This window comes from Scyliorhinus torazame, chromosome 2 (assembly GCF_047496885.1).
Source record: "Scyliorhinus torazame isolate Kashiwa2021f chromosome 2, sScyTor2.1, whole genome shotgun sequence".
Classification (NCBI taxonomy): Eukaryota; Metazoa; Chordata; class Chondrichthyes; order Carcharhiniformes; family Scyliorhinidae; genus Scyliorhinus; species Scyliorhinus torazame.
Genome location: NC_092708.1, coordinates 197486633 through 197511354, shown reverse-complemented (window position 1 = coordinate 197511354; position 24722 = coordinate 197486633). Strand labels below are relative to the sequence as shown.

Below are 24722 nucleotides of genomic sequence, written 5' to 3'. Positions count from 1 at the left end.
AAGTAGGCTTTAATGACGTTACTTTGAAAAGCCCCTCGTCGCCACATTCCGGCGCCTGTTCGGGGAGGCCGATACGAGATTTGAACCCGCGCTGCTGGCATTGTTCTGCATGAGAAGTCAGCTGTTTAGCCCCCTGTGCTAAACCAGCCCCAGAAGCACACTGCGCTAAACCAGCCCCAGCCCCAGTAGCAAGACTTGATTTTAATAATGCAACCATACCGTACATAACAACAGCAAGCATCATTAGACAGGAACGTGGTACCCAGAATTGGATTTTAAGTCACATTTGGTACTCAAATTCTGCCATATCTTTTGATGGTTGCTATGTTTAGTCGCAGAGTTAAATAGGCCAAAACATAAGTGGTTATCAGTGCAGCCTCATGCCGCTGAGGACCCGGGTTAGATCCCGGCCCCGGGTCATTGTCCTTGTGGAGTTTGCACATTCTCCCCGTGTCTGCGTGGGTCTCACTCCCACAACCCAAAAGATGTGCAGGGTAGGTGAATTGGCTATGCTAAATTGTCCCTTAATTGGAAAAAAAAGAATTAGATACTCTAAATTTAGAAGAAACAATAAATAAATAGGACAAAACTTACCAGTGGTTAGTGGACAGATATTGATGATCTGTTCACATCTGGGAAGGAAAAAAAAATGTTTGAATAAACAATTGACTTGCGGAATAATTCCATATCTAAAAAGAGAATCAACCTGAAGTGTTGCCTTTTTCTCTCCACAAATGCTGCCTGACCTGCCAAAGTGTTTCTGACAATTTCTGTTTTTATTTTAGAAAGGATTTATCTGGGGACAGCACGTTGGTGCAGTAGTTAGCACTGCTGTCTCACGGCACTGAGGACCTCGGTTCAATTCCGGCCCCGGATCACTGTCCATGTGGCGTTTGTTTGCACATTCTCCCCTTGTTTGCGTGGGCCTCATGTCCACAACCCAAAGATGTGCAGGCTGGTGGATTGGCCACGCTAAATTGCCCCTTATTGGAAAAAAAAGAATTGGGTACTCTAAATTTAGAAAAAATAGAAAAAGGATTTATCTGTTGGCAACCCTGTGCAGTGTGCCCAAATTCATAATCTTGCACCTTCATACTTCATCGTTTTTGCTTTGAAAGCTTCATGAATACCTTGAGTCTAAAGTGGGTAAATGTGTACTTGTCCATTTTGGCAAGAAGAATAGAAAGGTCATATATTATTTTAAATGGAGAGAGAGTGCATAACTAGGTGGTACAAAGAGATCTGGATATCTGGATACATAATCACAAAGTTAGTGTGCAGGTATGGCAAGTTATTAGGAAACCAAATGGAATGTTGGCATTTATTGCAAGAGGAATTGAAGACCCAAGTGGGGAAATTTTACTGCAGCTGGACAGGTCCTTGGTGAGACCACATCTGGAATACTGTGTGAAGTTTTGATCTCCATATTTGAGAAATGATATAATTGCTTTAGAAGCAGTTCAGGGAAGGTTCATGTGACTCATTCCGGGGATGAAGGGCTTCACTTATGAAGAAAGGGTGAACAGTTTGGGCTTTCACTCATTGGGGTTTAGAAGAATAAGTGGTGATTTTACTGACACATAAGACCCTGAGGGAACTGCATATGATGAATGCTGAGAGGATGTTTCCTCTGGTGGGAGCAACTAGAATTCAGGGACATGGTTTAAGAATATGAGGTAGCCCTTTTAAGACCGAGATGAAGAGAATTTCTCTCTCGGAGGGTCATTAATATGTGGAATTCTCTTCCTCAGAAAGGAGTGGAGACAGGGACTTTAATGTATTCAAGGCTGAGTTAGACAGATTTTTAATAGCCAAAAGAGTCGAGAGTTATGGTTGGGGGGGGTGAGCAGACAGGAAAGTGTAGCTGAGACTACTACCAGATGAGCCATAATCTTATTGAATGATGGATCAGGCTCGAATGGCCTATCCCTGTTCTTCAGTCCGATGTTCCGATAAGTCAACCCTAGTTGGTAATCAGTGCAAGATTTCATCGTTATGATTCAAATTATTTTTGCAGCATTGTAGCAGTGTTTGTGGAGCTGAATTATACCTTTTCAATTTTGAGGCCTCTGAATGCCATGGTTTTCCAATGCCACTGTGGCATGCAGGCACGTTTCAGCAGCTGAAGTAGTTGACCTATAAGGTATAAGAAACTGCTCGAGTGTTTTCTGGTAATTCCTTTCATGATTTCAGAGACCTTTCGAATCCTTAGGTCAAAGACTTGGCTGCATTGATGGAGCCTGAATAATGTGGGGCTTTTGCAATTTTGGCTGCTGCTGATCAAGCTGAAAGAACATGTATCTGGGCAGCTATCCAAGTCCCGTGGGAGAGTTGGCTGGTACAAGAAAAGTCAAAATATTTCTTCCAAGATTTTGTACGTGGTTAATGTCACCTTTTCAGTAGTTATAAGCATTATTTAAATTATGATTAATTAGTATTTTCTCCTAATGGGGATAGATGAGTGGCAAGGAATCTGCTTTCGCAAAAACTGCACGTTGGCTCAATATCGCTAGTGGTTAGCTTCTTAGTTCTGTTTGTTTGGCTTCATTCTGTGCCAGTACTAAGGGAGCACTACATTTTTGGAGGTGCTGTCTTTCAGGTGCAAGTTAAACAGAGGCCCCAACTACTCTCTCAGGTGAATGTAAACAATCCTGTGCCACTATTTGAAGAATAGCATGGATATTCTCCCCAGTGGTTCTCTTCCCCCCCCCACCCCCCAAATAAAATTAATAAAACAAATTATATGGTCATGTATAATATTGCTGTTTGTGGGACTTTGCGTTGTATGCATTCTGCCACATTTCCTGCGTTATAACATTGACTACTTCTAAAGTACTTAATATCTGAAAAGTACTTTGAGATACCCTGAGGGCGTGAAAGGTGCTTTATAACTCCAAGCCATTCTTCTTTCTCGGTTGCTTGTCGGTCTGTTTTGAATCCAATGGGTTCAGAGATTTGCAGAAAGCTTGTTTTAACATGGGCGTGGTCGACAAGGAAGTAAATCCTAAACTCGAGCATCCAAGGCCCTGAGCACAGTAAGGCCCTGCTAATGTCCTGGGCATTATTTGAATGTCCGACTCCATAACCTCCATGTTTGGGGATTGTCTGTCATCTCAACAGTGGAAGACCAAAAGGCATTTGATAAGGTACACAAGAAATGAGCACATGGTGTAGGGGTAACATATTAACTTCGGTTAAGGATTAGTTAGCTGTCAGGAGTAAAGAATATGGATAACTCGGTCACTTTTGGCTTGGCAAGCTGTAACTAGTCAATTGTTTGCAATCTAGATAAATTACATAGATGAAGGGACCGAATGTATGGTAGCTAAATTTGCCGAAGCCACCAAGACAGATAGTAAAGTACGTTGTCAAGAGGATCTAAAAAGTCTACAAAAGGATATAGAAAGGTTAAGTGAGTGGACAAAAATTTGACAGATGGCATATAACATGGGGAAATGTGAACTTGCCCACTCGGGCAGGAAGAGCAGAAAAACAGTGTGGTATTTAAATTGAACTGGATTACAGAACTCGTTGGTACAGGGGGATCTGAGTGTCCTGGTACATCGATCATAAAGTTAGCATGCAGATACAGCAAGTGACGAGGAAGACTATTGGATTGTTGGTGTTTATGGTCTCCTTATTTGAAAAAAGGATACAACTGCATTGGAAGCAGTTCAGAGAAGGTTCACTCTACTCATTTCTGGAATGAGAGGCATATATTTTTTTGATAAATTAAGAGAACCCAATTATTATTTTTTTCCAATTGAGGGGCAATTTAGCGTGGCCAATCCACCAAACCTGCACATCTTTGGGTTGTGGGGGTGAAACCCACACAGACACGGGGCAAATGTGCAAACACCACACGGACAGTGACCCAAGGCCGGGATTCGAACCCAGGTCCTCAGCGCCGTGAGGGAACAATGCTAACCACTGTGCCACTTGCTGCCCCATGAGAGACTAAATTTTGAGACTAAAACTAGGGGATGTAATTTGAAAATAAGGGATCTCCCTTTTAAGTTAGACATGAGGAGAAACATTTTCACCCAAAGAGTCATTGGTGTGCAGACAGGAAAGTGTAACAAAGACCACAACCAGATCAGCCATGATCTTTCTTAATGGTGGAGTAGGCTTGAGGAGCTAAATGGCTTACTCCTGTGCCTGTGCTCCTGGGAGTTTCCTGCCTCAACTGAGTTCTGCATACAACAGTTGCTTGGGAGTTTGGTGTCAGGCGTACGAATGACATGTCACGCCCAGTGGATCTGGTTTTGAATGATGCTGGGCATGTTGGCTTGGGAAAGGATGCTGCCGTTAGACTATCTATTTTGTCACTGGATTTGGAGAATTCTGCGAAGGCACTGCTGATGGTACTTCCCCAGTTCTCCGAGTTGCCTGCTGTAGGTTGACCAAGCCCCTGAAGCATTAAAGAGTACTTGGGATTGCTGCAGCCCAATAAATTATGACTTTGGTGTCAGGTTTGAGATTCTGGTCCCTAAATATTATTTTTCTGAGTCGGCTGAAGACTGAGCTGGCACATTGTAGGCAATGATGAATTGTGACCGTCTGTGTCTGCCTTTGTCTAGAGGAAACTCCTAAGATATGGAAAATGGTCCACATTTTCTAGGATCTTGTCACTGATCTTAATTGATTGAGCAACACATTATGACAAGGGAGCTGGTTGGTAGAGGACCTTGGTTTTCTAGATGTTTAAATTTCTTCATAAAAGAATTGTTAAAAATAAATGTTTTCCAATTAAGGAGCAATTGGGCATGGCCAATCCACCTAACCTGCACATCTTTGGGTTGTGGGGGTGAGACCCACCCAGACACGGGGAGAATGTGCAAACTCCACACGGACAGTGACCCGGGGCTGGGGTCGAACCCGGGTCCTCAGCACCGTGAGGCTGCAGTACTAACCACTGCGCCACCGTGCTACCCTCATATAAGAATTGTTAGAGCACTGTACTTTGCCACAAGAAGTTTTTCAGGCAGAGATCATGCTCTTTCTTCAGAGCAAATAAACATTTAAAGCATGGAGTATGCAGGGAGGAGGGCCAGGGAATAGGATAATTTCTGTTTGTATAGGATTTACAGTACAGAAATGAGCCATTTGGTTCAAATAGTCCATGCTGGTGTTTAAGCTCCATATGGCCTCCTCTCATATTATCTAATTCCATCAACATATTCGATCCCCTTACTCTCACACATTTATCCACATTTCCATGCTACTGGCTCCAACTACTCCATCTGTTATCGAGTACCAATGTTTGCCACTTTCTGGGTGACAAGGTTTCTCCTGAATTCTATTTTTGGATTTATTAATAACTATCTTTTATTTATTTATATCTCCCAAGGAGTTGTATCGACATGGTACGCTGAATGAACCACCTTTTTTTGCTGTAAATGTCAACTCCTTGCAGGACCTACACTCATCTACCATTTTCAGTTATTTCACAGAGGTGATCTCCTGACCAGAGGCTTCCTCGCAGGAGGAAAACAAGTAAAAATAGCAAGGCAGCAGGCCAGTTATCCCAGTTGCTGCCATGTGCCTAATCTGAGAATGCAACAGCTGAGCCCCAATCTTATTTTCACGCAAAATCCCACAAGGATTTCCAGACAATCACTGGATAATGGGCAGGAACGAGGAGCCTGTCAGACTTTTCCCAACCTCGCAAGTTCTGAGAATCAGAAGCTAGTTGATGTCAGTAGAGATTATCCACCACTGCAGATGTAACATCATATCTGGGCATTCTTGTCTCTGTGGCTGAATAATACACAAGAAAAACTCACCAGATGAGCTAAAGATTTCCCCTTTTGTTCATGCCATAAAACATTCCCTTCCTCCGCATTGTTTGATGAAGATAAATCACCTGTTGAAAGGCCAAGAAAATGGAATGAGTCCTATATTTTATTTAACTGAGCAAATTAGGGCAGCACGGTGGCGCAGTGGTTAGCATTGCTGCCTCATGGCGCCAAGGTCCCAGGTTTGATCCCGGCTCTGGGTCACTGTCCGTGTGGAGTTTGCACATTCTCCCCGTGTTTGCGTGGGTTTCGCCCCCACAACCCAAAGATGTGCAGGTGGATTGGCCGTGCTGAATTGCCACTTACTTGGAAAGAAAATGAATTGGGTACTCTAAATTTATTTTTAAAAACTGAGCAAATTTACCAGCCAGATCTCTTCATGGGGGAGGGTGGACACCCTTGCCTTTGCCTCGTTGATCGCCCGCCGTAGAATCCTACTCGATTGGCGATCAGCAGCACCACCTAAAGCTGCAGACTGGCTGTCCGACCTATCGGAATTTCTCCAATTGGAGAAAATCACATTCACCATCCGTGGGTCGGAAAAGGGCTTCCACAAAACATGGGAGCCATTCACCCGACTGCTCCGAGACCTGTTTGTGCCCAACACATAATAAATAAATAGCCAGTAGCCAGGGAGAAATAGCCAGGACAAGATAGAAAGAGAAAAGCGAGGAAGGACCGGGGGAAGGGGAGGGGTGGGGGGGGGGGGGGGGGGGTGGGGGGGGGGGGTGCAAGGTGAGGTAGCAAAACCCAGCAAGAAAGAATGGGGGGCAGCAGTGAAGAAGGGGGAAAGGGAGGGAGGGAGTGGTCAGGGGGGGGGGGGGGGGGGGGGTTGTATGCTGAGCCAGAAGCTGACAGACTGTAAATAGAGAAACCTTTGTGACTACAATAAATGAAAACGAACGGCAATGTACATAATTTTGAAAATGCCAGTAAAAAGATTTTTTTTTAAAATTTGAGCAAATTTGAAATGGCTTGAAGGTTCTTCCAGCCCTTTTTGGTTTGCATATTTCAGCTGATGGCCTTGTGTTCAGCTCAAACGCCAGGTGACTAAACACACAGAACCACTTCTTGGCAGAAACAACTTTCAGTCTTTCAGAACAAAGCGCAGCCACATCCTGAGTTTACAGTACAAATTCACATGAGCTAATAAAAGATAAGTGACCTCATCAGCAAACAGATGCCAGTTACCTTCCTCTGCTTTGCAGTTTACCATACAAAGATGAGTTACAAGGCAGTAACACAATTGAAAGGTTCTGGTGAGGTCATACAGCACCAGAACACACCTCAACTGGTTAATATAGTTAATCAAAACCTGAAATAAAGGACATCCATAACTCATGCCAAGTTATTTCCTTGGAACACATACTCAGTACATAATTTCTCCATTTAAAACTTGCTTGCATTGTTGAACCTGCTCTTTTGAGCAAAACATTGGTTTAACATCACGTGATGCAATTCTCTGCTGTCCTAAAAATGAATTCATTTTATGATATACCACAGTAAAATAACAACCTGTTTATATCTTTACGAGAACGACTATATTATCATGCCACCAGCCCCAGGATTGCAGTCTATTTCAATTTTCCAAATGCACTCCACTTACCGAAGATTAAATTTTCAAGTAGTACCATGGCAACAAATGCTAATATGGAACAGGATTAAGGTAAATCATAAGGAACGTTGAGGAAGAGTAAACATCATTAGACTGGGCTGTTCAAGCTTTTGTCTTTATGGGTAACATATGTATGTGTGCGACATGGGGTTGTGGGCTGGATTTTAAGGGAAGCTGTATTCCTTGTCCCTGTCAACCAAAACCCCAGCTGCCCCACAGACATTTTACCCTGGAAGCAGCGCTAATTGTCTCAGGTCAAGATTTCCACCCCCATCTGGACAGGAAATCCCACCTTAGAAAGCTGCCGGCCAATCTGATTGGTCAGCAGCTGTTGTCCCAGCAGTGCCAGGTTTGGGGCATAGGACATAGGAGTAGAAGTAAGCTATGTGATCCTTTCAGCCTGTTGCACAATATGATAAGACCATGGCTGATCTGGTTATGGTCCCAACCATGCCTTCCTGCCTGTCTCCCATTACCTTCTGCTCCCTTGTCTGTCAAAGATCTGTCTAACTCAGCCATGTGGAACAGAATTCTACAGACCAACGATGCTCCGAGAAATAAGTTTTCATCTTGGCCTTCAAAGGAGTTCTCTTACTCTTAAACCATGTTCCTTAGTTCTAGTTTCTTCCAACAAGAGGAAACATCCTCTGGGTATCCACCCTTACAGATCCCCTCAGGATCTTATATGTTTTAAGAAGATCACCTTTCATTTTTGGGCTCGTCTGCCCAACCCTTCGAGCACACCTGCCCCACATGTGGCAGAGTCACGGATCGGGCTTTGAACATTAGCCATCCATTCAAATCCGAGTTGAAGCAAGTCTTCCTTTTAAAAAAAAAAAATTTAGCGAACCCAATTTCTTTTTCCAATTATGGGGCAATTTAGCGTGGCCAATCCTCCTAACCTGCACATCTTTGGGTTGTGGGGGTGAAACCCGCGCAGACATGGGGAGAATGTGCAAACTCCACACGACAGGGACCCAGGGCCGGGATTCAAACCCGGGTCCTCAGCGCCGCAGTCCCAGTGCTAACCACTGCGCCGCGTGCCATCCTGGAAGCAAGTCATCCTTGACTGTCTGAGAAGAAGAATCATAGAATTTACAGTGCAGAAGGAGGCCGTTCGGCCCATCGAGTTTGCACCGGCCCCAGGAAGTAGCACCCCACTTAAGCCCAGACCACACTATCCCCGTAACCCCACCTAATCATTTTGGACACTAAGGCAATTTAGAATGGCGGATAGGGCATTAAACTTTATCAGCCTTCTCCGATCCATTCAAATCGGTGTGGAAGCAGGTCATCCTTGACTGTCGGAGAAGAAGAGTGAAAACAATTCTCATTGTTTACCAAAGCAGTCCAGAAATATGTTGATGATCGTGTCTGCCCTCATACCCTGTGGCAAAGCATTTGGGCTACTTTTGGATTTTAATTTAATTTAATTAATTTAAAAAAAATTTTTTTGAGTGCCCAATTATTATTTTTTCCAGTTCAGGGGAAATAATAATCCACCAATCCAACTACCTGCCCATCTTTTTGTGTTGTGGGGGTGGGACCCATGCAGACACAGGAAGTATGTGCAAACTCCACATGACATTGACCTGGGGCCAGGATTGAACCCGGGTCCTCGGCGCCATGAGGCAGCAGTGCTCATCATTTTTTGTTTTTCGACAGCATTTAACTGCACTAATGCACTGCAGATAAATAGAGCAAGGATTTGAGATTTTGAGACCCATCATCATCCACCCAACTTTGAGTCATGAGCTACAGACAGAAGGAAAGAAAATTGAAGCCACTCACTTAACTAATTTCCTTTCTCCGCGCTCCCCACCCCAAAAACATCAATTGTGAGTATTGTTCCAAAATTGTGACTATAAATTTGGCGTGCAACCTTTTAAATCATCAAGCTATTTTCCACTGTAGTTAAAAATATGTTAAAGGACCACCAACTGGTTGACCAATGTCTCTTATCCACTGAACTTTGAACACACAGGTGTTGAAGTGGATTATCTACTGAATTTTTTTTGTCTTTTTTTATTTCAGCAAGTGATTGCCTCCCTGATTTTGCTGTAATAAGAGAAGGCAATTCATGAGTGCAATCCTCAAACTTAATGCACAGTGCAAAAAAAGGGCTAGTTCTAAAAATGCTCCTACTTATGGAATTCCTCACATTTGCCTTTCCCCTAACCTTGTCATCAATTAACATCATTCTCTTCATCTCCTTTCTGACCCAGATAGTATTGTTTTCCCTTTATCTATCTGTGAAGTGTCCTAGAATATTCTTTCACATGACAAATGCTGTACAGATGCAAATTGTCATTGTTTAACCTGCAAAACAGTGCTGTAAGTTTTCACTCTTTATTCTGAGGTATTATAAATTGGGCTAAATCATTGAATCAACTTTTGTTGCTTTTATAATACATTGTCTTTGTCCAATGAAAGCAAGTTATTATTTAACAAGCTTGGGTTTACTTTTTGTATTTAAAATGTTCGGTTTCCTCCTACAGTCTGAAGATGTGCAAGTTAGGTGGGTTGGCCATGCTAAATTTCCCCTTAGTGCCCAGGGATGTGCAGGTTAGGTTACAGGGTTACGGGGATATGGTGGGGTGGGGCAGGGTAACTGGATAGTGCTCTTTCAGAGGATCAGTGCAGACTCGATGGGCCAAATGGCCTCCTTCAGCACTGTAGGGATTTTATGATTCTACGGTTCTAACTGTCGCAGCTCATCAGTTATTTGCTGTCTGTGACCGTGCCTTGGGAGATGAGTTTCTGCTGATGAAAGCTTTTCTCCTTTATTCAGCATCCTCTGTGTACAGTTGGAATAAGCCAGTGTGCTAAAGTAGAAAATCTGAAGGGATTGAGTCAGTGCCATCTTTGTATTGTACAAAGTGCCTTCTGTGGACTGGTGAATATATTTATTTTTAAAAGCAAATTACGGCGGATGCTGGAATCTGAAACCAAAGAGAAAATGCTGGAAAATCTCATGAGGTCTGGCAGCATCTGTAGGGAGAGAAAAGAGCTAACGTTTCGAGTCCAGATGACCCTTGGTCAAAGCTCAAAATATTTATTTTTAAATTGGAAGAATGGTATTCTTCATGGAACTAGGTTTGGGAGTGTTTTATTCTTTTATGTAATATTTTATGAATTTTTTTTACTTGTTCTTGTGTTGAGAGAATATCTGCCAAACTGTTCTGCTTTAGTGGGGAGAGTGCATCTAAATTAAGGTCTGGGATGGACAGCAGTTGCTCTGAATGTGAGCACCCTAGCCCATTTCAGTTTGTTCTGTACTTCCATTTCTTGTTACCAGTTAGCCCAGGAAGACTGATCAAAGTGAAGCCAACCGATGCCACATATGATCAGACCCTGTGCCCAACTCGCATTGAGCAGGAGGCTTGGGGGGGAAAAAAAATTGGATTTAAGTAGCACTTTTCGGGCAGCACGGTGGCACAGTGGTCAGCACTCCTGCCTCACGGCGCCGAGGTCCCAGGTTCGGCCCCGGCTCTGGGTCACTGTCCATGTGGAGTTTGCACATTCTCCCCATGTTTGCGTGGGTTTGTATTGTACAAAAACCTCCAACAGCTGGTTGGAGAGCAATACTGACTAAAGATGTGCAGGCTAGGTGGATTGGCTACGCTAAATTTCCCCTTAATTGGAAAAAAATAATTGGGCACACTAAATTGAAAGTAGCACTTTTCATGTCCTCAATGTCTTAGTGCCTTACAGCCAGTGAAGTGTGGCACAGTGGTCAGCACAGCTGCCTCACAGCGCTAGAGACCCCGGTTCAATTTTGATGTTGGGTGACTGTGCAAAGTTTGCACGTTCTCCCTGTGCCTGCGTGGGTTTCTTCTGGGAGATCCTGTTTCCTCCCACAGTCCAAAGATATGCTGGGTTGGTGGATTGGCTGTGCTAAATGTTCTCTAGGTGGGGTTGCGGCTGTCGGGTAGGGATTGGGTTTAGGTAGGGTGCTCTTTTCAGAGGGTCGGTGCAGACTCAATGGGCCGAATGGCCTCCTTCTGCACTGTGGGGATTCTATGATTCTAATGATTTTGTAGTGTAGTCACAGTTGAATTTTACAAAGTATGGGATCCAATGTGTGCGCAACAAGTTCCCACAAACAGCAATGAAATAAATGGCTAAATGATTTATTTTAGTAATGTAGGTTGAGGAATAAATAATGACCAGGACAGGAAGCAGACCCCCCCCCCCCACCTTCAGAACAGTGTTGTGGATTTTTTTAATGTTAGCCAAAAGTGTCATTGGTTTAACCTCTCATCTGAAAGGCAGCACCTCCATAATTTGCAGGACTCCCTCAGTGTTGCACTGGGCTGTCAGGAGTGGGACTTGAACCCCCAACCGTCTGACTTGGAGGCGTGAGTATTTCCACCAAGCCTGAGCTGACATAATGTGCTGCCATGATTTGGCTGTCATAAATTGAACTGTACTGATTTGTTCAGTAACATCTTAAATTTCATGGTAACAGTTGTCATCTGGTGCAGAGAAATAGCTGACAAAGATGTAGTAGGTTGTCAAGTAAAATTCTCTGTGCCACCTTCTTAAGTCTGTTGAATCAAGTTCCGGTAAAGTGATTTCAGAATCAATTATTGTTTGACACTATCCATAAATTCCATTACTGGCTGGCCATGAATGAAGAGCCCTGTCATAAACTTTTTGGGCAAGCCTAGTCAGTTTTGCTCTCCAACCGGCTGTTGGAGGTTTTTGAGAGTGGCCCGAGGCGATTTGTTCTCAATTGCTTTATTCTGATCCCCATTCTTGGCAAATATTGTTTGTTGCACCAGTTGAACCTGAAGGTGAAGTGAAGTGCATGAAGTAGTGCTGTCTCGCTCACACAACCAGCTTTATAACTTGGCAGTTGCAGCAAGTTTTGATTCCTTGTGTAACCCGTTGTGCCACTACATCTGTGTGTATAATCTGCCTGTACAGTGGAATTACAACTTCCGGATGAGGCAAATGAGCCGAGCATTAGCAGCCCAATTCAAATGGCTGGGTGTGCAGTGCCCTTTATACATTTCTGAGAATCAGTCACCTGGTTTGAGGTGAGAAAATTGAAGTCAGGCCGAACCTCCACTCTTGTGACTCATCTCCTCTCATACTTTTCATTATTTTCAAGACACTCTTTGTCTTGTTCTTCTGAAGGTAATGACTCATCTTCAGATTACTGTTCGAAAGCGACATTGATGGCCAACCGATACCTCACCCTATGACGGAGTGCTGATAGTGCTGACAAACTGTATTTAATCTAATAGATTTGTTTTGCACTAGGTGAACAGCCACACTTGAATTTAACTGTAATAGAATTTTACATTTTTTATGAATAAAATAAGTTTTTGGGAATAAAATGTTATTGACAGGTTGGTGAATGGACTGCCAACATCACAGTTGAGACCAATCTGACATGTCGTCTCTAATGGGTGTTGTTGGGCATTAAAATCAGAACACAATCAAGTTACTCAAACAGGATTTGCTTTTAACAAATGCCTACTGGTTGTCATTTACTAAACCATATTTTTTTAAAGTGACAATTCATTTTGTCTCTAATCTTTGCTTCTAAAAGTCTCTCGCCTCCTCACTGATGTTAGTCTGACTGGCTTGTAGTTACCAACTTTACCCTATTCCTTTTTTTAAACAAAGGTGTAAAATCTGTGAACCCAGTCCTCTGGTAATGCACGCTTATCTAAGGAGGATAGGAAGATAGTGCACTGGACCTCTGCTGTATGTATACCTTCGACTGACAAAGTTGATGCACCTAATTCTGTCCTGTGAATTAATCTTGAAGCAGTATAAGCACTCAGAAGAATTGTTTCCATGTAATCTCAGCGGTTTAGCACATAAACTGGTATGCGCTTCGATCAGTAGGTAGTTATATTGTGCAGCCCTTTGCTGAGTTAGCACATAAACTGTAGGTCTCCAATCAATCCAACATTGCTGATATAGCTATTTCAGATAGATTTTGACCCACAGTGAGATCAGCAACATTATATTGTTAAAAGAAAAACAGTGGGCCATAACTTCCTAGCTCCCCAGCGTTGGATTTGGGATGTACCCCAAGATGCACTGGGGAAAACCCTCTTGGGAGTTCCCATGTAAGGGTTTCTCCGGAAATTGCCCAGAAGGGCTAACTTCTGTTGGCCGATTATGCTGGGCTCGGAACCATCCGACACAGCAATTTAAACCACTAACTTCCGGATGGTCCTGCCAGTTTTATATTCATAGTTAATCTGAAAGAATTAGAAGGGGAAAAAAATACTTCTAACTTCAAAGTAACTATTTTAAACACTGAGACTGAGTCCTGACAGTACATCCCCACGCCTTCCCTCTTGTTTTTCCTTCCTCCCCCTTCCTCTTCATCTCCCCTCGCCTTGTTCGCTTCCTCTTTATGCGATTAAAACCTCTTACATCACCAATTTTCCCCCCAGTCTGATGAAAGTTCATTGACGTGAAACATTAACTCTGTTTTTATCCCCACAGATGCTGCCTGATCATCTGAGTATTTCTTTCATTTTCTATTTTTATTTTGGATTCCAGCAAGACAACTTGCACAGAGTGGTTATAGGTTAACAATTTTTAAAAAATCAAGGTGGATTGATTTTTAAAAAAAATACATATTTTATTCAAGATTTCTTGGCCAAACATAACAGTACGTAGTGTTTCTTTTAAACAACAATAAAGCAATATAAATAACAGTGGCCAGTTTTAAACAAATAAATAAATAATATATGAACAGAAACAAAAACCAAACTAAATGGCAACTGCCTTGTCAAAAATAAATACTCTCCAAAGATACAATCTAACAGTCCAATATACGTTACCTAAAACAAGTGCCTATACATATACAATAACATCCCTGAGAGTCCGTCCGATTCCTCCTCCCCCCCAGGTTGCTGCTGTTGTCTTCTTCTTTTCCATTCCCTCTATCTTTCTGTGAGGTAGTCGACGAACGGTTGCCACCGCCTGGTGAACCCTTGAGCCGACCCCCTTAGTACGAACTTAATCCGTTCTAACTTTATAAACCCTGCCATGTTGTTTAACCAGATCTCCACACCCGGGGGTTTGGCTTCTTTCCACATTAACAATATCCTGCGCCGGGCTACTAGGGACACAAAGGCCAAAACATCAGCCTCTCTCGCCTCCTGCACTCCCGGCTCCTCTGCAACCCCAAATATAGCCAACCCCCAGCTTGGTTCGACCTGGACCCCCACCACCTTCGAAAGCACCTTTGCCACCCCCACCCAAAACCCCTGTAGTGCCGGGCATGACCAGAACATGTGGGTGTGATTCGCTGGGCTTCTCGAGCATCTCGCACACCTATCCTCTATCCCAAAAAATTTACTGAGCCATGCTCCAGTCATATGCGCCCTGTGTAACACCTTAAATTGTATCAGGCTTAGCCTGGCACACGAGGACGATGAGTTTACCCTATGTAGGGCATCAGCCCACAGCCCCTCCTCAATCTCCTCCCCCAGCTCTTCTTCCCATTTCCCTTTCAGCTCATCTACCGTGATCTCCCCCTCGTCCCTCATTTCCCTATATATGTCCGACACCTTACCATCCCCCACCCATGTCTCTGAGATCACTCTGTCTGCACCTCCTGCGTCGGGAGCTGCGGGAATTCCCTCACCTGTTGCCTCGCAAAAGCCCTCAGTTGCATATACCGAAATGCATTCCCTTGGGGCAACCCATATTTTTCCGTCAGCGCTCCCAGACTCGCAAACGTCCCATCTACGAACAGATCTCTCAATTGTGCTACCCCTGCTCTTTGCCATGCTCCAAATCCCCCATCCATTCTCCCCGGAACAAACCTATGGTTATTTCTTATCGGGGACCGCACCGAGGCTCCCGTCCTTCCCCTATGCCATCTCCACTGCCCCCAAATTTTCAATGTAGCCACCACCACCGGGCTTGTGGTGTATTTCTTCGGTGAGAACGGCAACGGTGCCGTCACCATAGCTTGTAGGCTAGTCCCCCTGCAGGACGCCCTCTCCAATCTCTTCCACCTCGCTCCCTCCTCTTCTCCCATCCACTTACACACCATTGAAATATTGGCAGCCCAGTAGTACTCACTTAGGCTCGGTAGTGCCAGACCCCCCCTGTCCCTACTGCGCTGCAAAAATCCCCTCCTCACTCTCGGGGTCTTCCCGGCCCACACAAAACTCATAATACTGTTCTCGATTCTTTTGAAAAAAGCCTACGTGACCACCACCGGGAGGCACTGAAACACAAAAAGGAATCTCGGGAGGACCACCATTTTAACCGCCTGCACCCTACCTGCCAGTGACAGGGACACCATGTCCAATCTCTTAAAGTCCTCCTCCATCTGTTCCACCAACCGCGTTAAATTAAGCCTGTGTAATGTACCCCAATTCTTGGCTATCTGGATCCCCAAGTACTGAAAGTCCCTTGTTACCTTCCTCAACGGTAAATCCTCTATTTTTGGGGAACCAAGTGTTCTGTGACAAAATTGAAAAGGTAATTAAGGAATATGTAGGTTTCAATTGTACGGGTGAGGTGTCGAAGGCAGTTGTCTGGGACGCCCTAAAGTCAGTGGTGAGGGGGGGGAGGTGATTTAGTTTAAGGCCAGGGTGGACAAAGAGGAGAGGTTGGAGCGGCAGAGGGTAATAGATGAGATGTTGGAGGTAGATAGGAGTTATGCAGAAGATGGGGACCCAGCAAAGCTGGAAAAGAGGAAGGAACTACAGGCGAACTTTGACCAACTATCTACAAGGAAGGCGGTGCGCCAACTGAGGCAAGCAAGGGGGGGCAATTTACGAAAATGGAGATAATGGCGTATGTTAGCAGGTCAGCTCCGGAGGGACACAGCGGCAAGGGAAATTGTTCAGATGAGGGATAGGGCAGGGAAGTTGGTGGTGGCTCCAGATCTGATTAACAACGTTTTTGAGGAATTTTATGAGAGGTTGTATCGGTCAGAGCCACCTGGGGGAGACCGTGAGATGCAGGAATTTCTAGATGGGTTGGAGTACCCGAGGTTAGGGGAGGGGCACAGGGCTACATTAGAAGGAGCGATAGTGGAGCAGGAGATAAAGGATGCGATTGGGAGGATGCAGTCGAGGAAGGTGGCAGGGCCGGATGGGTTTTCGGTGGAATATTATAAAAAATTCAAGGACAATTATCATAGAATTTACTGTGCAGAAGGAGGCCATTCGGCCCATCGGGTCTGCACCGGCTCTTGGAGAGAGCACCCTACCCAAGGTCAACACCTCCACCCTATCCCCATAACCCCACCCAACACTAATGACAATTTTGGACACTAAGGGCAATTTATCATGGCCAATCCACCTAACCTGCACATCATTGGACTGTGGGAGGAAACCGGAGCACCCGGATGAAACCCACGCACACACGGGGAGGATGTGCAGACTGCGCACAGACAGTGACCCAAGCCGGAATCGAACCTGCGACCCTGAAGTTGTGAAGCAATTGTGCCATCCACAATGCTACCGTGCTGCTCCTGATGGTGGGGATGTTTGAAGAGGCGATAGGAAAGGGGGTGTTGCCACAAACTTTGGAGCAGGCATCGATTTCCCTGTTGCTGAAAGAAGATAAGGATCCGACGGAGTGTGAGTCGTAAAAGCCCATATCACTTCTGAATGTGGACGCAAAAGTATTGGCGAAAATACTGGCGGGTAGGCTGGAGGAGTGCCTCCCGAAGGTGATAGGTGACGATCAGACGCGGTTCGTGAGAGGGAGGCAGCTCTTTTCAAACGTTAGAAGGATATTGAATGTCGTTATGGCACCGGCAGAGGGGAAGGAAACAGAGGTGGTTGTGGCATTGGACGCTGAGAAGGCGTTTGACTGGGTAGAATGGGGGTACTTGATGGCAGCTCTGGAGCGGTTTGGGATTAGACCAAGATTTGTGAACTGTAAGGAGCAGAGGGCGAGGGTCCGCACAAATAACAAATAACATCAGCTCAAGATACTTTTCTCTCCACCGTGGGACTAGGCAGGGATGTCCTATGTCCCCCCTGCTGCTTGCACTCGCGATTGAGCCGTTGGCCATTGCATTAAGAAGTTCGGGGGTATGGAAAGGAATAGTGCAGGGGGGGGGGGGGGCGGGATAGAGCATAGGGTGTCCTTATATGCCGATGACTTGCAGTTATACGTGTCAGAACTGAGTGTGTCGATAGGGGGAATACTGGAGCCGCTTCGAGTGTTTGGGTCTTTATCGGGGACAAATTAAATCTCGACAAGAGTGAGTATTTTGTGGTGTCTTGGCCGGGGGTAGGGGGGGCTGCCATTCCGTAGGGCAGGGACTCACTTTAGGTACCTGGGGGGGGGGGGGGGCTCAGCAGGTTCAACATTTCTAGTTTGGTGGGGAGAGTGAAAGCTGATCTGGCAGTCTGGCAAGGTGGGATGGTCTCCCTCTGTCACTGGCGGGTCAGGTACAGGCGGTTAAAATGAACGTGTTGCCGCGATTTCTGTTTATCTTTCAATGCCTGCCGATTTTCCTGCCAAAGGTTTTTTTCAGAGAAATTGAGGGTAGGATTACGTCGTTCATATGGGGAGGGAAGGTGGCCAGAGTTAGAAAGGTGCTGCTACAGAGGGGAAGGCAGGCGGGGGTTTGGGTCTTCCGAACCTGATGTATTACTACTGGGCGGCAAATGCGGAGAAGGTGCGGAGCTGGGCCAGAGGGGTTGATTCCCAGTGGGTCAGAATGGAGGAGAGTTTGTGCAGGGTGTCGGGATTGAAAGCGACAGCGTCGCTCTCGATAGCCCCGGGGAAATACTCCGGGAGTCCGGTAATAATAGCTTCATTGAGAATTTGGAGGCAGTTTTGCCAACACCTCGGGTTGGGGGCAGGGTCAAGGGAAATGCCGATTCGGGGGAGCCACAGATTTGAGCCAGGGAGGTGGGATGGAAATTTTCGGGTATGGGAGGAGAAGGGGATTAAGACACTAAAAGATTTGTTTCTTAGGGGTCGATTTGCAGGACTGAAGGAGCTGGAAGCAAAGTATGGGCTGGAGCAGGGGAAAATGTTTAGATACATGCAGGCTCGAGATTTTGCCAGAAAGAAGATACAGAGCTTCCTGGGGGAGCCGGCCTCCACATTGCTGGAGGAGGTGCTGACGACAGGGGGACTGGAGAAGGGGGTAGTGTCAGTGGTTTACGGGGCTATTTTGGAAGGGGAGAAGGCACCATTGGAAGGGATCAAAGCAAAGTGGGAGGAAGAGTTGGGAGAGGATATGGAGGAGGGGTTCTGGTGTGAGGTGCTCTGGAGAGTGATTAGCTCCACCTCATGCGCGAGGTTGGGGCTGATACAGCTGAAGGTGGTATACAGAGCACACTTCACGAGGGCGAGGATGAGCCGATTCTTTGAGGGAGTGGAAGATGTGTGTGAACTGGGGGGTGACCCGTTAATCACGTTCATATGTTTTGGTCCTGTCCAAAGATGGAGGATTACTGGAAGGAGGTTTTTAGGGTAATTTCTAAAGTGGTACACGTGAAACTGGACCCGGGCCCCCGGGAGGCCATATTCGGGTTGTCGGACCAGCCAGGATTGGAAATGGGTGCGGCGGCAGATGTTGTAGTCTTCGCCTCGTTGATCGCCCGAAGGCTGATCCTAATGGTTTGGAGAACAACCTCTCCACCCTGTGCCCTGGCATGGCGGGGGGACCTGTTGCAATTCTTGACTCATGAGAAGGTTAAGTTTGAACTGAGGGGAAGCATGGAGGGGTTCTACAATTCATGGGCATTATTCATTATGCGCTTTCAAGAACTGGATAACATCGAACATTAGTTGGGGGGGGGTGGGAGGGTTGAGGGGAACTATGGGTGATTCCTGATTCCTTTTTGTTATTTGTGTGAAAATGCGGGCTAATGTTTGGGGTTTGGTGGGAGGATGGGATTGTTGTTATTGATATGGGGACTGACATATTTGTTACTGATTATTGTTTATTGTTGGTGGGTGTAAATTTGGGAGAAAATGTGAAAAAGGAAAATAAAAAATATTTTAAAAAATATATATATATGAATAATGTTGTTGTTGCAGGATAAGTGGGTGGGACCCTGTCTGTCGGAATGGGAAAAATATGCGGAAAATTTCCATTGCTGGACTGTATGTTTTTGTTATTTCTAAATTTGTACTCTGCACTTGCATTTTGTTCGTCACTTAACCATTTTTAGAGCATGTATAGAAGATTTTTTTATTTGATAAGGTTGAAAAGCCACCAGATGCTGCAGGGGAGATTGTGTTGCAAGATGTTCTTGTTAGTTCTATCTCCTGCAAAGTTACGAAGGCAAATCTTGGTCAGTGATCTCAACTGTGAAAGCTTTGAATTGCCCTGTGGGAGCAGGGGATGGGGGGAGGGGGGGGGGGGGGGAGTAAATCAGGGATGGTTGCTGTTTATTTCTTTGGCTGGACAGTGTAACCTGCTGACCAGATTCATACATGAAGGATAGGTTGAACTTGATGTGACACTTTGTATTGTCAAACTGTAATATGATAGGGTTTTGGTGCTTTACTTTTGTGGACTTTGTAGATGGGACTGTGCAAAAGCTTAAATTCTTGGACAGAATTTTACATTGACCGGGCTGGCACTCGCTTGACTCGGAAGTGCATGAAATCACGTGAGAAGACATTGGCACGTGTCCTGATGTTGTCGTGCTGCACCCAACGTTACGGTCAGTGGATGTCTGACAATTAAGTGGGCAATTGATGCAACAGACAAGAAAGCCCAATAACGTCTCTACTTTCTACAGAAGCTAAAGAAATTCGGCATGTCTGCATCGACTCTCACAAACTTCTACAGATGTGCCATAGGGAACATCCTATCCGGCTGCATCACAGCTTGGTATGGCAACTGCTCGGTCCAAGATCGCAAGAAACTGCAGAGTGTGGTGAACTCAGCCCAACGCATCACACAAGCTTGCCACCCTCACATTGATTCTGTCTATACCTCCCGCTGCCTCAGGAAGGCAGACAACATTATTAGAGACCCCTCCCACCCAGGCATTGCTTTCTTCCAGACTCTTCCATGAGACAGAAGGTACAGAAGTCTGAAGACCCGGACATCTAAACATAGGAATAGCTTCTTCCCCACAGTTACAAGACTCCTCAACGACTCTCCCTCGGACTGATCTGTTCCCTGTAAGAACGCTATTCACAATGCCCTATGCTGCTCTTGCTCATGTATTTACTTTGTTTGGCCCCTTGTTCCGCACTGTAACCAATCACTGTTTGTCGATGTACCATTTGTCAATGTACTCTAGGAAGCCTTCCTCTGACCCTCGGATGGCATACTTGATCTTCTCCAGGTGGAGAAATTCCAAAAGGTCAGCAAGCCAGTCTGCAGCAGTGGGTGGTGCTGCTGATGGCCAGCCAAGCAGGATTCTCCGGCATGCGATTAGGGAAGCAAAAACTAGGGCATCGGTCCTCTTCCTCATGTGTAGCTCTGGCTGCTCCGATACCACGAAGATTGCCACAATTGGGCATGGCTTCATCCTCCCCCCACAACCTTGGACATTGCCTTGGAGAAGGCTGTCCCGAACCCAGCAAGTTTGGGACAAGCCCAAAACATGAGTGTGGTTGGCCGGACCCCACTGGCACCATTCACATTTGTCCTCCACCTCGGGAAGAACCTGCTCATTCGGGTTCTGATGTATTATCTGTTTCTCGGCCCACCGATCACGTGCACCCAAGAAGTGCAAGATTCAGGCCATGTCTCTGCTTATCTACATTCCCATTACTGTTGATTTAGGGTTAGTCCACCAATAGGACAACAGTGCTAAGAGTAGCTCTTTCCAAGTCACCAGGGCAAACTTCAAAACAGGACAAGTCAGCAGATAAGAAATGTTAGCTCAGAAAAAATTGAGTTGCCTGGACTTCAATGGCTGGACTACCAGAGAACAAGCCGTGGGGACACAATATGGATATTTCCGTCCCTAACACTTATTATTTAGGCTTGCATATGAAAAGTGGGCATGAAAACAAGGTATTGGAGAGTAACCTGTGCAACCATTGAAACCACAAAGTAATTGGGAAAGCTGCTTTCAATGTCTTTTTTTTAAAGAAAATATTTTATTGAAGCATTTGTAATTTTCACAGTTTAACAATTTAGCATTTCTTAAACAACCGAGCAGGCCGACACATGCAACAACATTAAAATAACATACCCTACTACCCCCTCCCCCGCACTATCTCCTGATTACCCGTATATTAAGTTCTCTGTCCTTGTCTTGCACTACCATGCATCCCCCCCCCTTACTGCTGATGTTCAATTTTCCTTAAAGAAGTCGATGAACGGCTGCTATCTCCGGGCGTACCCCTGGGTTCAGTCTCTCAAGGCAAACTTATTTTTTTCCAATCTGAGAAACCCTGCCATGTCACTAACCCATATGCCTGACTTTGGAGGCTCCGAGTCCCTCCATCCCAGCAAAATCTGTCTCCGGGCCACCAGGGTGGGAAAGGCCAGGACATCGGCCCCCCTCCCCTGGGGTCCCCAGATCTTCCGATACCCCAAATATTGCCATTTCCGGACTAGGAGTCACCCCCCCTTCCAGGACCTCTGACGTGACGTCCGCAAATCCCTGCCAGAATCCCCTCAACTTCAGACACGCCCAGAACATTTGCACATGATTCGCCGGGCTTCCTCCACAGCGTCCGCACCTATCCTCCACTCCCTCAAAAAACCTACTCAACCAGGCCACAGTCATATGAGCCCTATGAACCACCTTGAACTGAATCAGGCTAAGCCTGGCACACGACGAGGATGAATTGACTCTCTTCAATGCCTTTTCCCATATTCTGACTTCCAACTCCCCTCCCAACTCTTCCTCCCACTTCGTCTTCATTCCCCGATTGGGACACCTTCCCACTCCATTAATTCCTTGTATGTCTCCGAGACCCTCCCCTCCCCAATTCCCGTTTTTGACATCACCTTATCCTGTAGTCCCCTCAAGGGGAGGCGAGGAAAGCTTGGTACCTGCCTCCGAATAAAGTCCCGTACCTGCAGGTACAGAAATGCATTCCCACTAGGCAACTCAAACTCCTCCTCCATTGCCTCCAGGCTCGGGAAACACTCCTCAATGAAGAGATCCCCAAATCTCTCAATCCCTGCCCGCTGCCACCTCCTAAAACCCCCGTCCAGCCCCTCCCCTCTCCCAGAGCAAAACGGTGATTATCATAAATCGGTGACCACATGTGCTGTCTCCATTGCCTCCACACCCTCAGGGCTGCCACCACCACCAGGCTTGTGGAATACCGAGCCGGCGAGGACGGCAGGAGCGCCGTTAGTAAAGCCTCCAAGCTCGTGCCCTTATAAGATGCCGCCTCTACTCGCTCCCAAACCGACCCCTCCCCCACTACCCACTTCCTGATCATCGATATGTTGGCCGCCCTGTAATAGTTAATAAAACTCTGGAGGGCCAAGCCCCCCGCCCTCCCTGCGACACTGTTCCAGGAGTGCCTTCTCCAGCAGGTTTTACCAGCCCACACAAAACCCAAGATCACCGCATTCATTTTCCTAAAAAAAGCCTTCGGGACAAAAATCGGGAGACATTGAAAAAAGCCTCGGGAGGACTGTCATCTTCACCGTCTGCACCCTCCCCGCCAGTGTCAGCGGGAGCATGTCCCACCTGCGGAAATCCCTTTTCACCTGATCGACCGCTCTACCCAAATTTAACTTGTGAAGCTGCCCCCAATCTTTAGCCACCTGAATCCCAGATACCTGAAACTCCTCCCCACCACTTTAAAAGGTAACTCCCTCAATCTCCTTTCCTGCCCCCGTGCCTGAATCATTTTTTCCATTTTTAGCTTGTAGCCTGAAAACCTCCCAAATTATTCCAGTGCCTCCATAATTCCAGCCATCCCCCCCAACGGGGTCTGTGATATACAGGAGTAAATCGTCCGCGTAGAGCGAGACCCTATGCTCCACACCCCCTCTCTCTTTCCCCCGCCAGACATTCGATGACCTAAGGACCATTGCCAAGGGTTCTATGGCCAGGGCAAACAGCAATGGGGAGAGCGGACATCCTTGTCTTGTTCCCCGACAAAGACTAAAATATTCTGACCGGACCCGTTTGGTTCTTACGTTCGCCACCGGAGCCTGGTATAGCAACCGGACCCAATCCACAAATCCCTGCCCGAACCCAAACCTGCCTAGAATATCCCATTGGTACTTCCGGTCAAAGGCCTGGTCTGCATCCATGGCTACTACCACCTCAACCTCGTGCCCATCCGCTGGCATTATTATAACATTTAAGAGCTGTCTAATGTTGGACGTCAGGGACCTACCCTTCACAAATCCCATCTGATCCTCCCCGATTACCTCCGGGACACAATCCTCCATACGTGTGGCCAAAAATCTTTGCCAGCAATTTAGCAGCTACGTTCAAAAGGGAAATCGGCCACAGCTCTCTGGGTCGTTATCCCGCTTCAAAATGAGAGAGATCGATGCTTGTGATAACGTTCGGGGGAGCACTCCCAACTCCTTTGACTCATTAAAAGCCTTAACCAGGAGCGGCCCCAATAGCCCAGAAAACGTTTTGTAGAACTCCACTGGGTATCCAGGTCCTGGGGCCTTATCCGATTGCATCGCCCCAAATCCGTCTATAACCTCCCCGAGCCAATTGGGCCCCCCAGGCCTTCCACCAGCTCCTCAACTACCTGCGGGAACTTTAGCCCCCCCTCCCAGAAATCGCTTCATAACCTCCTCCCTGGCTGGGGGGTTCTGATTTATAAAGTCGACTATAGAATTACGAAACACATAATTTACCACCCTGGGGTCCACCACCACCTTCCCTCTCATATCCTTTACCTTCCCAATTTCCGTCGCCGCCTCCTGTTTCCTCAGTTGATGTGCTAACATCCTACTGGCTTTCTCCCATATTCGTACACCGCCCCTTTTACCCTCCTCAGCTGTTCCTCTGTCTTACCTGTGGACAGGAACCCAAATTCCATTTGAACTCTCTGACGCTCCTTCAGGAGCTCCTCATCTGGAGATTCCGCATACCTCCTATCCACCTGTAAGATTCCACCTACCAGCCAGACCAACTCCACCCGTTCAGTCTTCTCCCTGTGGGCCCGAATCGAGATGAATTCCCCTCTGATAACCGCCTTCAGTGCTTCCCAAACCACCTCTGCCGTGATCTCATCCGTGTTGTTGCTCTTTATGTACCCCCGAATGGCCTCCCTCACCCGCTCACAGATCTCATCCTCCACTAGCAGCCCTACATCTAACCTCCATTGCGGGTGCTGGGTCTTTCCTGTGCTCACTCGTAGGTCTATCCAGTGTGGGGCATGATCCGACACGACGATTGCTGAATATTCAGTGCCCACCACCCCACCTA

General features: G+C 46.3%; 1 protein-coding gene and 1 long non-coding RNA gene across 4 annotated transcripts in view; one reads left to right on the top strand and one right to left on the bottom strand.

Moving 5' to 3' along the window:
* The window catches only part of LOC140407836 (uncharacterized), a 69309-nt gene extending 62286 nt beyond the window's left edge, over positions 1 to 7023 (bottom strand). The window contains exons 1-3 of the long non-coding RNA XR_011939832.1: positions 6990 to 7023; positions 5787 to 5866; positions 595 to 632 (exon numbers count right to left, since the gene is read on the bottom strand). This is a non-coding gene — a long non-coding RNA (uncharacterized lncRNA). The remainder of the gene's footprint in view (positions 1 to 594; positions 633 to 5786; positions 5867 to 6989) is intronic.
* Positions 1 to 24722, top strand: part of agap1 (ArfGAP with GTPase domain, ankyrin repeat and PH domain 1) — a 1093107-nt gene that overhangs the window by 133598 nt on the left and 934787 nt on the right. The window lies entirely within an intron of this gene.